Raw genomic sequence first — 17,363 nt, 5'->3', positions numbered from 1 at the left:
GTATCACCCACCGTTATCTTACCCCTAACATCTTGGTGGCAATTAAAAAACAGAAATTTGTTTTTTCAGATATTAATCTCTAGGTTGTAGATTTAGAAAATAAGAAGAACCTCTCTACTAAAATCTGGAAGCCTCTCAGAGTTTAGCACAGGATCATCCAAGAAAAGTAATGCACCTTCTGTCCTGACAGGGATGTGGGTAACTTTCACAACTGATTAAAAAATGTACACAGCCACAAATGAAAATAAAAAGAGTAGGAGCCAAAAAACAGCCCAGTCAAACTCCTTTACTAACTTCAATTTTCTCAGAGACTTCTTAGTTAGGCCCTAATGTCTCTGGGCATAGTTATTTGTATACAGATGCATGATTACGCATAATAAATCAGAAGTAACTCCCATCCTACAGAGCACCTTCCTTAACTTTGTTCCCTGGTCAAAACTGAAGATGGCCTGTTAATTGAAGAATGCAACATATATTCATGCCCTGGCTGATATTCACCGCCCTGTAATTGGTCAAAAAAAAGCAGAAGACCTGGCCTATCTCTACATCCTGCCTGGAAATAGCTCAAGGCCTTCTTTTCAGTGATCCAAACTAACAGTTTATCAATGGCTTCCTTGCAAAAGCATTTTGGATGGTGTCTATGAGGCTGCTGGGATGGTAGCTCCCTGGCACATTATGAAAGTCCCTTTTAAAGTTGGAAATTATCACTGAATCTGGGAAAAGAGCATCTTCTGCTATAGCATTGGATAAAGTATTTATGTACAATCTAAAGGTTCAGGTTGGAAGAGATAGCCTGGGATCTAATCTAGGCCTGATACCTAATCGTAATCACTATGCTTCACCAGCAGAAATCAGAAGAGAGTTAGCTGCCCTGCAGTTTGGATTAAACCACTCCTTTGTGTGCTCTTTTGCAGCTTAAGGTCTATCAGAAAAAAAGCTTTCAAGTTGGCAAATAGCATGTTATGACTTTCTGTTATTGCTGAACCTCAGTCTGGGTTATTGCTAAAACAGGCCAGTGAGGCATTTAGGTTCCATATAGCACATTAATATAATTTCAACATGAATAATGTCCGCCCAGTTCACATTTCTTCTGTTGTCTGTAATAGTCAGGGTATATAATCTCTTGGGTATACAAAACCTGCCAAATTGTCAGAGTCCCATTTAAGTAAAGAACTAGTGACTCGTAGTCACTCTTGTGGCTGGGGGTCACAATCATATGAACCTTTTCACACCATGACCATCAATTGAGAAGAATATAATCAATAATTCTTCTATATGCACTGCTCCTAAATGTAGGAGCTGAATTATTAGCAGAAAGGAAACTAGCATTGCAGGTTCGCATGCCATGAGTAAAATGTACATCTACTAGCTGGAAGACAGACCTTGTGAGTTGTTTTTTGAAAGGTGCAGCTCGTTAAGGAATACCCCAGTAAGCATCCTCATCCTTGCTTTAGTTTTAAGGTTAGGTCAGTGTGTTGGAAGGTCAAATTCATATTACCTATAATAGCAACATGATTGTCCTTGCTATAAGACTTGGCGTTGGAGAATAAGGGTTTCTTTGGACTTACTGGTGCTCCTGTTTTGTATGTTAAATACAAGTAACAATTTCTCATTACTAGGAATGAACAACAGTCTTAATATGTTCGGAGAATCTGTGGAAATCTATTTGAGACCAAGACAGAGAAGTTTTAACCCACACAATTACAATCCAGACATCAGCAGAGGCTCTACCAGCAGTGAGTTTTGTGCCACAATAAACTAACTCTTCTAAGCCAGCCCATGTACACCATCAGCAGCCTGTGATACTTTGAGTAGGCAAAGATCAAACCCGCCCCCAATCGTTATCTAATAATTTTGATTTTAAGCCTGTGATGTTCCATCTAATAATAGAAATATTTCTTAATACAACTGGTTGTTAGGAACAGCTAACCCTTGAAGTGTTTTTTTGACTATCTACATCTATGGAGAAATGGATCATACTGTCCACTCCATTTAAAAAACACATCCCTCTATTCATAGAGTCTATAAGTGGAAAAGTAGCTGGGTATTCCCCAAAATTAGAATGCACTAGGGCAAAGTGAGCAAATTTATAGCTGCCCAGCAATCACTATTTCCTCCTGGGGAAGTCAGTGGGTTACATTTACAATAAACTCTAGGCTTGTTGTATTTGAGGATGGTACCTTTTCTGTCTCTTTAGGGTGAATATTCACCCTCTCCCACAAACTTGGATAGTTTGGCAGACCCATTTTAAACTGTAACTCAGAACCCTGGTGGTGGACGGGGTGTTTGACCTGATATCAAGCAAAATTAACCCCTTAACTTTTTCACATCATCTGGGGTAATCCATTTGGACCCCTTCCCATTTTCAAATAGGTTACCATCTTCAAGGAGTCTGTAAGATATTAATGTTTTCCGACCCGAATTCGGTCACAAAACATTAATACATCCCCATCATATTAGGTATTTGGAAGAGACACCCAATACACACCGCTTCCAAATACTGATTTGCAAATACAAATTATAATTCTGTAATGGGTTACCGAGTCTCAGTTTGTGCTTTGTACATATGTAAAATGATTTGGCTGTCAGAAATTGCGCAATCTGACAATTTCAGACCTCGAAAAAGCTTTGCAAATATGGTCCCAAATCTCATGTTTATCTGGATTCCTTTTTAATTAGTGAACATTCATCTAGATATTATTGTTGAAAACACATTCCTTAGGAGAATCACTCTTCATCGAATTGACTTGAAATAGTATTTCTCTATCATCAATGTATGTATATAGATGAGCATGAAGAAATTTAAATCGCTGACTGACAGTAGACTTTAAGGGGCTTATTTATGAGCCCTTGCGTCACTTTTGCGTCGCCGGGGCGTCAATTTTTGTGACGCACTAGCGGCGTAAAAAATGCGCCATGTTGCGTCATATTTAAAAAGTGACGCATCTAGGTAGATGTGTCACTTTGCAAACCCCTGCACCACATTATACCTGCACCAGGTATAATATATGCAGGGTGGGCGTTCCGACGCAAGTAAGCCTCCTAGAAGTGACGGAGTGAAATCTATGAGATTTCGCTGTTCCACTTCTAGGGAACAAATGCATCAATATCTTATGCCTGCCTCACAGCAGGCATAAGACTAACGCAGGCACATTTGAAATGGGGCTTGCCAATGTGAAAGGACCTATTGCTGGAGTTGCGTCACTTTTGTGACACACTCCAACAATGCGTCATTTTTGGGCCTACATGTACATCAGAAATACTGATGCATCTGTAACTCCTTGCGACATGATGCGTCGTACTGTAAATATGACGCATATAGAATGTTGCAAGAAGGGCACAAAGAAAAGTGACGCATTGCTGTTTTCAGCAGCGATGCATCACTTTTCATAAATGAGGCCCTAAGTAAATAAGGAGACAAAGCCAATCCTTGGGGCAATCTACATTGAAAAGCTGGAAGCTTCAACCAAATTTTGCCAAGCTTAACCTCAGTATGGTTGTGAAGAATGCAATAAAACTAATTAAGGGCCATACGTTTTACACCCAATAAAGGTACTCAATTGATTACATTTTATGGTGAAGGCAGGGCCGGGTTGGTCGTAGCGGGAACTGTGCATTTCCCTGCTGAACGGCCAGGGTGGGGGCCAGTTTTAGACCACTGGGGGTCGTTTTTGTTGCCAGGGGCTGGTCATGCAGTGTAGCTGCAATATTAGCCCCCAGCAACAAAAGTGGTGCAAAGCTTTTCTTGCGTTAGCACCCCCCAAACTCCCCCCCCATTCCAGAGCTGCCAAGCTGTTTGCCAGGGCCAGTTTCTGTTCCCACTCTGGCCCTGAGTGAAGGGTACTATATGCAGCCAATACGTGTAACATAATCAAAGCACAAACTTCAACCCTATCATCTGCTAGCCAAAGATCATCTAAAGTAATGAACAGCAAGGCCAGTGGCCAGTCCAAAGTGCAAAGTAGGCACATGAGATCCTGCACAGGGAAGGGATGAACGCAGTAATGAACAGCAAGGCCAGTGGCCAGTCCAAAGTGCAGAGTAGTCACATGAGATCCTGCACAGGGAAGGGGCAAACACAGTAATGAACAGCAAGGCCAGTGGCCAGTACAAAGTGCAGAGTAAGCACATGAGATCCTGCACAGTGAAGGGGCAAACACAGTAATGAATAGCAAGGGCAGTGGCCAGTCCAAAGTGCAGAGTAGGCACATGAGATCCTGCACAGGGAAGGGGCAAGCACAGTAATGAACAGCAAGGCCAGTGGCCAGTCCAAAGTGCAGAGTAGGCACATGTGTGCATGAGGGGCTGCACAGGGAATGGGTGAGACTGTACACTGCCATAGTCAGCAACACAGTTAGGGGGATAACAATGGGCAGTCCAGGCACTGCTGTGGGAGAGATAGGTGTGTGAGGGGGACTTTGCCTCAGACTTGGCTGACAGTCGGACTGGGAGGTGGCTGAGTGTTGGGGCCAGTTGGAGGACTGGACCTGGGAAAGAGAGGACCTGCTGAGGTAGAGGCATCAGTGGCTTTGGGAGCGAGAGGGCTGCTTGGACCGGGTGGTGTGGTGGCAAGTGGAGGTGGAGTCAGGCTGCCGTGATACACAGTGAAGGAGGGAGAATGTGGAGGGCTGCCTTTCCACTTCTTGGGGACACGATAGGGAATGATTTTCTTGGGCGGAGTGGTACGTGAGGTGGGAACAACAGGCACACTCTCCAACAAAGCTGCATCAGGTGCAGTCGGTGGGCCTCCGTCTGGGGACCTGCTGGATCCAGAGGTACGCTTGACCTGGCCTTGCCTTTTCCCCTCCATCACCTGTTGACCAGGTGAACCCCCTACAGTGACCACCTTTACCTACTTCACAGGGGTCTGGATGGGAGTAGAGGTTGTGGGTGAATCTGCCTTAGAGGGCTTTTTCTGTGGACTCTTAGCAGGTACCAGCTTCAGAGCAGGCACTGGAACTGACTGCTTTTCTTTGCGAGACGCTTTTGGGACAGGAGTGTCCTTGCCTGGGGATGCCTTTGAGGCCTGTGACCCTGAGGCCTGCTTCTTAGCTTGATGCCCCTGAGTGTCACCTGAAGGGCTTTTGCCTTTGTGCTCTGGGGTGGGTTTGGTTTGTTTGGGAGATGTTGTCTGCACTCTGGCCCGCTTGGGCTGCTGCTTTTGTGTGCTGCGTGTGGTGTATCTTGAGCCTGAGGTCTGTGGTGTGTGCTGACTCTCGTCAGATGTCTCCACTGGCAGCAGGTGGCCAAAGGGACTGGAGCTGGATTCTGAGCCTGTGACAGCTGAATGGCTTCCGTCACTGTGGAGGTCAAAGACTGGACAGTCCTGTGTAGCCCACCCACTTCTGAATGAATGCCCTCCATGAAGGCAACTACCTGTGCCAACTTCTTGTCATGGTCTAGGAAGGCATTAAGGAGAGTTGTCTGATCCACACACAGCTGGTGCAAAAGGTCCACAGCCTCAATGCTGAGGGCAGCAAGGGAGACAGGGGCAGGGGCAGCAGTGCCTGCAGGGAAGGACACTCTTCCCTTCTTACTGTTGTGAGCACGTGCAGCACTAGTTGAAGTAGGTGGGAGGGCGGGCACTGTACGCCATGTGGTGGAAGAGGAGGCAGAGTTCCCGATCCTTGTGCCCGCCAACATAGAGGTGCCACCACTGGAGTCAGATGACGTTGAGGTTGGTGTATCTGGATGTGATTCCTCATGCAGACTCCTGTCCCCCTCTGAGGCGCTGGCCACATCAATGTCAGTGTGCCCGTATGTAGCTGTCGTGCCTGATGCCTCACCACTGGTGTCCATTCCCTGTCCTTCTGTGCCCATGGCAGATGCTACAAGAGACAGATGTAGGTTCAGTTTAGTGCCATTCACACAAACATCATAGGCAAGCAAAGCACAAAACAAGATGATGATACCCCCATGTTGCACACCACCCTGTGCATTAACATTGTGCAACCTTAATTCCACAGTCAAAAACTGCATGTTATCATGCAAATTTGGCATAACTAACCCATGTGATGCCCACACAGCCAAATAGCCTGCCCATGCCTCTGTGTAACCAGACATACAGATCCCTCTGAGGATACCTAGGGCTCTGAGGGGGGGAAAGATGTACCTCCCAACATGTTGTCACAGTCACATCTGAAGTCAGCATAAGGGGACAACACAGATACAGACTCAAAAATGTCAGTTCACAATGGCCATGATCTCATACCATCCACCATATCTCACATTGGGGCACAACTACAGTTGCACATTGGTGTCAGATGTGTAGTTCTTACAATTTTGAGGTCAGGCACTGCACACATTGATGAAAGCACACTCAGATTAGGCACACTGCCGTTCACTTCCATGGGATGTCCCTGACTCCCCCAATGCAGCTGATGCCACAAGGCCACAACTCAGAATGCAATGTCAAGGGCCAATACTTCAATGACATGAAAAGTACAGGTATGGAAAATGCATGACAGCCGCACCCAACACAAAGGCCACTTAGAAGCCATTGCATCACACTAGCAACATCATAGAACTCAGCACTGGCTCAGGCTTGGAATACATGCAGTCACTCACAACCAAAGTCACCCTTCCCAGAATACTCACCCCCTGCTTGCTGCTGCTTGTCCTTCAAACGTGCATCCAGCTCAGGCTGTGTCACAGCTAAGATGCGGACCATTAGTGGTGTCATGCTCCTGTGCGCCAACCTGCTAGTCCAAGGGAGTAGCCCCAGTGTCATCTCTGCCATGTTTTCGCTCAGCCGGCAGATGTCATCCCACCTCTTGTGACAGTGTGTGTGCTGTCGGTTGGAGACACCCAGAGCCTGCACCTTGCGTGCAATGTCCCTCTACACGGCCTTACACTGGTGGACTTTGATCTGCAGGCATGGGAGACAAGAGGGGGACATTTCAGTGACACTGGGTTATGTACCACTATCTCTCAGTACAGGAGCATGATACTAACTCAGCACACCTTCACAGACATATTTAGCAGAGACAATACAGCATGACATGTAGTACATAAGCATGGGATAATCATACAAAAAAGCATGCAACTATGAGGGTGGACACAGTACTTGCCCATCTAATACACATGCAGGATGCCAGCACAGAAATCTATGTGTAGGGGGCCCACATCTGCTATCCAGTTTGTGGGTGAGCAAGACATACATCACATTGGAAATGATGTGTCCGGGCAGAATCACTGTGTCCAACACTGCACACCCCTCAATGTCCTTGCCCTGTGAATGGATCACTTTGGCATGGAGGTCACATATAGGGACATGATCTTACAATCTTACACCCTTCTCACAATGTCTGTTGTGTGCAATCTTCAGGGCTGAGATAGCTCTTTGATGATGGATAGTCTAGCAGACAACACATCTATCTCACTCTGTACATTCAGTGATGTGTCTTTGTCAAATTGGGCAGTGACTGTACAGGTCAGGGTGGCTCATACTGAGGTTCAATGTGGGGCATCAGAAATGTCACATGCAGGGACAATATGAGAGTGCAAGCAGTGCCTACATGTGTGAGTCAGTACACTTGATGATGAAAATGGAAGGGGGTCGGTTCAAAAGTGCAACAATCTGCTGTCTCATAGGTGAATTTCCACCAAGAGTGTCACCTTCTGGCATTTAATTATTTTGCATAATGCTGACCTACACATGGTGGCAATATTAAGTCAGACACACTTCCATCAGTACCCTCTGGGCATAAACCCTTGGTAATGTCACAGATGAGCCTGTGAACAACATCATGGACCCACACATCTATTCAAACTGGAAATTTCTGTCCTGACTCCAGCTTAACAAACCTGCTGTGTCACTGTATGGCTGCAAAAACAAAGCATGTCCCTCCCATCCTGATGTGCAGCCAGGGAAATGTGTGAAATAGGCTACGAACCCCTTTCCCCAGGAGTCAGCATAATGGGCAGTGTATCACACGAAGCCACACTCTCAGGCACATACTGCAGCAGATTTACTTCATGTGTGTACTCCATGCACTCTCACTTCCACTCTGTGACACTTACCATGACATCTGGAGCACCATATAGCCTCCCATACTGTGTGAGCACCTCGTCCACCAGGACCTGCAGCTCCTCTGTGGTGAAGGGACGGGCCCAGATGTTCTCAGTCCTCGCCTTCACTGGGTCCAGGAGAAAGGAGTAGCAGCAGTTGGTGGTGAGGGCTGTCAGGCAGCAGTGTCTGGAGACAGGAGACAGGAGACAGGAGCAGCAGCAGTTGGTGGTGAGGGGTGTCAGGCACCAGTCTCTGGAGACAGGAGCAGCAGCAGTTGGTGGTGAGGAGTGTCAGGCAGCAGTGTCTGGAGACAGGAGCAGCAGCTGTTGGTGGTGAGGAGTGTCAGGCAGCAGTGTCTGGAGACAGGAGCAGCAGCAGTTGGTGGTGAGGAGTGTCAGGCAGGAGTGTCTGGAAGCAATGGGAATGTGCATCTCTCTCCCACACATATAGCCCCCTGGGGTAGATTCAGTGGTTCTAAGATGCTGCAATTGGTGTTCCAGGTTCGCTTTTTTCAAATGCATCCAATGACCAGCCCTGCGGTAGCGGAGCACTCCTACTGCTATTTTAAAAAATGCATTAGGCTACCACAATTGCGGTTCCCATTGGCTCTAAGGGCATGGGCATTGGCGGTGACAACGCAGGGGCCAGGCGGTCACTACTGCGATCTTTTATCTTTCAATTGCATCCAATGACCGGCCCAGCAGTAGCGGAGCATGCCTACCGCTACATTAAAAATGAATTAGGCTACCGTGATTGTGGTTCCCATTGGCTGCAAGGGCATGGGCATTGGCGGTGACACACCGCAGGGGCCAGGCGGTCGCTACTGCGATCGTGCATCTTTCAATTGCATCCAATGACCGGCCCCGCAGTAGCGCAGCACGCCTACCGCTACATTAAAAAATGCATTAGGCTACTGAGATTGCAGTTTCCATTGGCTGTAAGGGCATGGGCATTGGCAGTGACACACCGCTGGGGACAGGCGGTCTCTACCGCGATGTGGCTGCTTCCCATTGGTGCCAATGACCGTGATTTGTGTGGCGGAGCATGCCAACCGCCATTATACTATATGTATATCACTACCGCAAGTGTGGCTTTGGCATTGGCGGTGACACACTGCTGGGGCCAGGCAGTCGCTAACATGATTTGGCTGCTACCTTATGGTGCCAATGACCGTGATTTGTGCGGCAGAGCATGCCAACCGCCATTTTACTATATGTATATCACTACTGAAAGTGTGGCTTTGGTAGTGACACACCGCTGGGGCCAGGCGGTTGCTAACACGATGTAGCTGCTGCCCATTGGAGCCAATGACCATGATTTGTGTGCAGAGCATGCCAACCGGCATTTTATCACATGTATATCACTACCGCAAGTGTGGCTGTGGCTTTGGCATTGTCGGTGACACACCGCTGGGGCAAATCGATCACTAGCGCGATGTGGTTGCTACCTATTGGCGCCAATGACTGATTTATGTGGCGGAGCATGCCAACCGGCATTTTATCATATGTATATAACTAACGCGAGTGTGGCTTTCACATTGACCGTGACACACCGCTGGGGCCAAGCAGTCGCTAACGCGATGTGGCTGCTACCCATTGGCACCAATGACCGTGTTTTGTGTGGCGGAGCATGCCAACCGCCATTTTACTATATGTATATCACTACCGCAAGTGTGGCTTTGGCATTGGCGTTGACACACCGCTGGGGCCAGGAGTTTTCTAACGCTATGTGGCTGATAGTGATACCCTTGGCACCAATGACCGTGATTATTGTGGCGGAGCACTTTGACAGCACCTATGGACACATCATGCTGTGTCAATGGCCAATGGTCAGTTCTCAACAGTGCACAGTAGACACCAGATTCATGGCACAAGGTAATGCACACTATGCCAATGAGGCATTTGCCCCAATGCTGACTACACATGCCATGTTGGTGTATATGATTGAAAACATTGGCATGTACTCCCTCACATGTCACTTGTGATATTGCTGGGCATGTACACAGAACAGTGTTGTGATGGACTCTCCAATGGGTATACATGTCAATGTGTGAGAGGCTTGAGCGACTCACACTGATGAATGTCTGACTACACAATGTGTACATTTGACTGTCTATTTTGCTTGGCTCATGCACTAACTTGTTGTTTATGCACAGACTGTGCTCATTGTGTTGGTGATGTGTGTCCTGTTAAACTTATGCAAGAAGATGTGGCAGGTACAGCAGCTAGGTAGGAGACAGGAGTGTTGCTGTTTCACACATGCTGTATGAACTACTCTCAGGGCTACTTATGCAAGATGTGGCCATATACCTTTGGGCATTCACATAGTCAGATATTATTTTGGAGGTACTCGCTGTGTGAAAAGTGGACAAGTGTACGACTAGTTTAGCTGAAGGTGTCCCTATATGTAAGTTGGGCTGTAAGCTGAATTGTGATGACAGTCACTGTTAGTGTTGTGTCAGTCAAAACGTAAGATGTTGGACACATCTCATAGTTGATTGCATTGACATTTGTCCGCTTTCATCTCACCTAAGAGGAGACCAAATGTGCATCGTCCCTTCACAGTGCTGGCGGACATGGAGGATGAGGCGGTCATACGGAAATTCCTTCTGGATCGACGTACCCTACAAGACCTATGTGCTCTGTTGGAGCCCCACCTGTGGCCTCGCAGAACATATCTGACTGCTTTCACACCAATGTCTAAGGTGATGGTGGCACTGCATTTGTTTTGCTACCGGATCCTTCCAGTACACGGTGTCCAGCGCAGATGGGATGTCGCAACCTGTTTAGCATGGTGCTACGTGATGTCCTGTCCACTATGATGACCTACAAGGACAGATATATCCATTTCCCCAGGAGTCATGAATTGGCGACTGTGAAGGGTGATTTGTATGCCCTTGGGCACATCCCTAATGTTGTTGGTGCCATTGATTGCACACATGTTGGCCTGGTTCAATCACAGGCATGTGATCACATCTACAGGAACAGGAAACATTTCCATTCCATCAATGTGCAAGTGGTGTGCCAGGCAGATATGATCATCTCACACCTCTGTGCCAAATTTCCTGGCTCGGCCCATGACTCGTACATCATGTGTAACAGCATTGTGCCACAGCTGATGGCTAATCTGCTTCCGGAGCGTGCATGGATTGTGCGTGAGTACGCAGGGTCAAGCAGCATGCTGTGTGTGTGACATGCTGTCCTCTGCCACAGTTATATTACAAAGTTGGTCTGTGTATCTCACACCTAGGTGACTCTGCATATCCCAACCGTCCTTGGTTGCTGAGCCCACTGCGGAATCCCAGGACCCCGGCTAAAGTCTGCTACAATGATGCCCATGGGAGGACACGTCGTGTGGTGGAGCGTACTTTTGGTCTCTTGAAGTCCTGATTTTTCTGCCTGGACAAGACCGGAGTTGCACTGATGTACTCGCCCAAAAAGGTGTGTCAGATTGTAGTTGCATGCTGCATGCTCCACAATCTGGCCTTGCACAAGGAGATCCCCCTGCTCCTGGACACTGATGAGCAGCCCAGGCCCCCGCCTGCAAACCAACCCATGTCCAGTGACAAGGATAGTGGAGAGGAGGAAGGTGTCGACCTGCGTCAACAGCTCATTAACCGCTACTTCACTTGAAGGTGAGTGAAAATGTACAACAGGGCCATTGTCTGCTGATGTTGTTGTTGATGAAAAGGTATAGGTAAGCTTTGTTACTGCAGCCTGTTGTTGACTCTGTGCTGGCTGTCAATGTTTTTATGGGACAGGGTAGCTTAGCACAGATACATGATGTCTATGTTGGTACTTTTGCTCATTGTAATGTGTGCAGATTGAGTACCTGGATGACAAGTATTGTGTGATGGCTGTGATGCCACCGCCTGACTAGTGAATATTGTTCTGTTGTGTTTTCCTAAATCCCTTCAGCCTCTCCTTGACAACAAACAATCTGTGCTCCTGGTACAATATGATAATGGTGAACATTGTACATCCTGTGATAAACATGGAGCAGACACAACTACATAGGTGTGTAAGGAGTGTTTATTTACAATGGGTACATGTGAAAGGCAAGTGGATATTTACAAAAAGAGTAATTAGTGAATCAATGAGTTGTCAGTGATGGAAGATGAGAGTAGTCACCACACTGATGTGGTGACCCAGTCCAACAGATGGATGCCATTAACATGACAGTGTGGGGAAGGACAGTCAACAAAGTAAATGCAATGGTGAAGAGGTGTGCCATCATGGCTGACTTGTTGACTGGCGTTTGGCAGGTGCTTTGCCATGAGATCCTCCCTTGGATTTTTTAGGATAGCCCCTTGGTCGTTTGGCGGGGGCCTTCTGCTGCTGGACCAGTGTGGTCAGAGGAGTCCACCCTCTCCGTGGCCGCAGGGGAGGATGTAGAACTGTCATCCTGTGGGCCACCGGAGGGAGGTGGAGGTGTCGTTTGGGTCGCTTGCCTGTCCTTCTGAACTGCCACTAGCTGGCACAAGAGGTCCATGATTTGTCCCATGCGGGTGTCCATGGACCTCAGCAGCTGGTGGAGTTTACGGGAATCTTCCTGAGCCTGGCCCATTTGTCCCTTGACCCGTTCATAGGTCCCAAGGACTCTGGTGATGTTGGCCAGGGCTTCGGTCCCAGGGTCCGGTTGGCTTTGACTCCTCCTTGCCCTCCCACCTGCCCTGCTGTCACGGACCTGTTGCCTCACCACTGTAAGCACCCACCTACTCTCCCTGCCCTCCTCAGTTGGTGGTGTGGGGTGATCATCCTCTGGGGCATGGAGAGTGTTGCAGGCAGCACTGGTGGTGGAGGCTGCACAGGTCGTTACAGCAGTGGTCAGCCTAGTTGTTGTTATTGCTGATCTTTTGGCCGGGGGGTGGCAGTGGGGTCCTGGGACCTGTTGCGCCCTGGTATGCCAGATGGGCCGGTTTCTTTCTCCACATCCTCAAAATCCAGGGAGTCATCATCAGAGAGTCCATGTTCCGGGGGTGGAGACTGGCTCTGCAGGTTGGTGTTGTCATCCTCTGCAGTCAGTTCTTGGTCACCTGTGGGCCAGAGGGGAAATGGTCATTGACGTGCACCCCTCAAGCTTGGTGTTCGTGGATCTTATTTACAGGTTATGCAACACACAGTTTACTAGATCTCCCATTGTATGTCTGCACAGTAATGTGCATCATGACATGATGTGGAGGTATATACATTACTTGTCCGTGGTGTGACATGTCAATGGATACCATGCCCCACGTGCAGAATTTGTGATTACGAGGACATGTTGTCATCTAACGACTAGCGACACTATGACTTAATGTGAAGCATCTTTGCTGATCATTTTGCTTGGCAGGCGTTACATATGCGCATGAACTAGTCATTGGTATCTCATGCATACCTTTGTAAAGTCCTGTGCTTTGCTTTATTTGTTCTACAGACCATGCTTGCTTTGTTTTCACATGGTCCTTCAAGCTCTGCCCCCATTGAACTTTCAGACAGCATTCAGTGCTGTGCATGTTTGTGCCCTGAATTTCTTCAACATGTGATTTGATGAGACACACTTTGGTTTCCGTGACAGTTACGTACGCTTAGCTGTCTGCATACTGTAATTGGATATTGGATCTGTGTCAATTTTGGTGGGATGTGGGTGCTGGTGTTGACATATGGCTCCATGGTTTGAGAGGAATGGTGGGGTGCATGCACTGTTTACTTACCTGTTCTGTTGTCACATTGGGGTTGAATTTCTGACATCTCTCTGGGTGTGTTTGAGTGCTCCATCCTGCTCAGAGGTGGCACAGGGGGGCTGGTGGGAGTTGTAGTGCAGGCCACCCACATCCAAATAACCCTCCCTGAGAAGATGGCTACCTACCTGTAAGTTTGGTTGTTGTAATACAATGGCTGCCACATGCTTCTTGGGGGGAGAAGTGCTCCATCCTGCTCAGGGGTGGGACAGGGGGCCTGGTGGGAGTTGTAGTGCAGGCCTCCCATCACCAAACAGCCCTCCCTGGGAAGATGGCTACCTACCTGTTAGGTCAAGGTGAACCTTACAATGGGTGCCAAATGCTTCTGGGGGGGGGGGTGCTCCATCCTGCTCAGGGGTGGGACAGGTGGCCTGTTTGGAGTTGTATTGCAGCCCCCCACCAACAAACAGCCCTCCCTGGAAAGATGGCTATCTACCGGTTAGTTTGATTGTTGTAATATAATGGCTGCCACATGCTTCTGGGAAGAGAAGTGATCCATCCTGCTCAGGGGTGGGACAGGGGACCTGGTGGGAGTAGTAGTGCAGGCTTCCCACCCCCAAACAGCCTTCCCTGGGAAGATGGCTACCTACCTGTTAGTTTGGTTGTTGTAATACAATGGCTGCCACATGCTTCGGGGGAGAAAGTGCTCCATCCTGCTCAGGGGTGGGACAGGGGGCCTGGGAGTTGTAGTGCTGGCCTCCACCCCCCAAACAGCCCTTCCTGGGAAGATGGCTACCTACCTGTTAGGTGAAGGTGAACCATACAATGGATGCCACATGCTTCTGGGGAGAGAAGTGCTCCATCCTGCTCAGGGGTGGGACAGGGGGCCTGGTGGGAGATGTAGTGCTGGCTGCCTGTACACATGCAACCCTGGGAATGTTGCTGGCTACCTTTGGGGTGATTCAGATCGAGTGAATGTTACATCTGTGAGACCTGTGTTGGGTATTGTGGTGCAGATGAATGGACTTGAGCCTAGGAGGTGTAGTTTTGTAGTTGTGCAAGACAGTACATAGCAGTGTAATGGTATACATGTGTTTGTCCTTACCAGCCTGCACTCTCCTGGCTATTCCTGTGAGACTCTCTGGATGCAGTATGCCAACTAGGCCTGGGCGGTAAATTCCGTTCCGTTCGCGGAATTTGCGGAATTTGGGTAATTTCGCGTTCCGCGGAGAACGCGAAATTGCCCAAAAATCTGCGTTCCGCGACTTCGCGAAATTTTTTGCTTGTTCGCGTTCTCAATATGCGTGTTCGCGAGATATTTCACCCCGAGCACGCAAACAGCGATCGCGAACAGGAAAAAAGTGTTGCGAACAAGCAATTCCGCGTGTTCGCGGAATTTCTGCGTGTTCGCGGAGATTTTTACCGTTTCGCGGAGATTTGCGTAATGCGATTGCGCGAATTCTGCCCACCCCTAATGCCAACCACCTCCCATGCAGTGAATGTTCTTGGTGAAATGGAAGGGCCACCACCAGTCTTCTGAACCAGCTGATGGTTCTTGTTGTTCTTCTCTTTCACCTTGCTCTTGAGGTCATGCCACCACTTCACAATCTCCTTCTTGGAATGCGGGATGGTCCCTACTGCATTGACCTTGTCGACTATCCTTGTCCATATTTGTGCTCTGGTGGCTACTGGTGTCTGTTGGACCAGGTTACCAAACAATTGTGGTTCTAATCTGATTATCTCATCTGCCATGACTGACAACTCACTCTCTGTGAATTTGGGCATTTTCTTTTGTGCCATGGTGTGTGATGTGCAAATGTTTTGAGGTGCAGTTGTGAGGGTGGTAGGGGTGTGTATGTGTGTTGTTGTGCTTGTGAGATTTGTGGTGTTTTGCCTATCCAATGTGCTGCAGGGTTTGGTTCCTTGAGGGCTGGAGTAGTGCAAAGGATTCTGGTCAGAGAAGGGGCTGGTTTTATATTCAGCCATGTGAGTGTGTCAAAATGGGGTATTGCTGTCAGGTATGTTGTGTGGGTTGACCTGGGAGTTTTATTTTTTAAGTTGCCATGGGGGTGTGTCATTGGGGTGTGTTAGGTGTTTTTGGGGGCAGAGCTAGTTTGATGTGGCTACACAACAGCCCTTCCACTGGCTCTCCCATTCATCACTGTTTGAGATCACGGCGGTCGGTAACAGTGGATCGTCCCGCTGCCACATCGAGGGAATCCTATTTTTACGTGCGGTCACTCCGCTGGCCTCGCAGCGGTTTATTGTGTTTCCGCCGCAAATCCAACCGCTGCGGACGAATTTCACCAGCTCCGCCCGCTACCGGCGGTCTTTCGTGGCATCGTTCCGACACGGTCAGAATTTTTTGGCGATTGATTCTAATCGGACTGCCCGTTTTGCAGCGGTATCAGTTTTTAATCAAAAGTTAGTCTCAATTATTACCCATTATTGGGCCAAAGACACAAAGCCCAGTAATCAAGCATAACACCAATAATAAGGGCTTCCTGTTCCTTGAATCTGAACTTAATAGTCATTTTATCAACACTGGAAAATAGAAATGATGACTTGATCATGCTCATTTTAAATGAGGCACTTATAGCTTGCACACAGATTCTATCAATAGGTTTAACTGCATTTAGTACTATACCCTTAACAACAGCAAGCAACGTATTAAACCTCTCTATGTTGACAGGCAGGCAGGGAGCTCAATGATCTGATATAGTCTTACTCGCTTTCCAACTCCTTTCCATGGAGGGGTACCATAAACAGATAGCCACTCAGACATCCAACCTACTCCTCTAACCGTCTTTTTTTATACCATTTGAGCCTCATATAATCAGCCTACTATGGCTCTAATGTAACCCACTAGTCCCTACAATTCTTAATTGTTCTGCAGCTATGATCATGCTATATAAATCCAGGTACAGGCAAGCAAATTACATGCCACAATCTGAAGAGCAGGTGGTGTTCCTTCCTGTGTGGAAGATAAGGGAGATGGCACACCTAACCAGGGAAGAGGCTTAGGGGCTCATTTTAGAGTTTGCTGGAGTAGGAAGTCAACTAGATATTGTTGAAGCTCCCACCTCACCAAAAGTGTGTTTCCTGCACATCATTTAGAATGGTGACACTGCTCATTGATTGCCGGTGGAGAATATTCCAGCTACACCAATATCAGTAATTAGTGGCAGACACTGAAACATAGATCTACAGCCTTTAGAGCATTGGAAGAGCCACACTATTTGAGAGACTCTTCCTGATGCCGATCTTCCCTGACTGGTTCCACCTTATGGACCTTGGTAGGGAAAATCAGCAATGTAGCCCATGCAAATGGAGAAAACTCTTTGTGCATCGGGCCACTTTTTTCTGTTTGTCAGAAACTAAACTCTACGATGGGTGCATATATCTAAGAAAAATATTCTCATGGGCAACAACAATCTGGCAGCTTGCATGGATTCAGTTTTGTGGAGAGTGTATTTGCTGACATGGTGGATGCCCTTTTTTCAAGAAACATTTACCTTTGCCAACGTGAAGGCCTGATCGTTCTCCGCCCCCTGGTCAAAAATGTGGTGCACCAGCCAGTATCCTAATGACTCCCTTAGTTTTATAAAAGGAAATTAGGTGAATAAATACAGGGCCTTCACTGAAAGGAAATATTGGAACCAGGCTCTGATAATGGGTGATCACTAGAAATCC

This window comes from Triturus cristatus, chromosome 11 (genome assembly GCF_964204655.1).
Source record: "Triturus cristatus chromosome 11, aTriCri1.1, whole genome shotgun sequence".
NCBI lineage: Eukaryota > Metazoa > Chordata > Amphibia > Caudata > Salamandridae > Triturus > Triturus cristatus.
Note: the sequence above shows the minus strand (reverse complement) of the source record.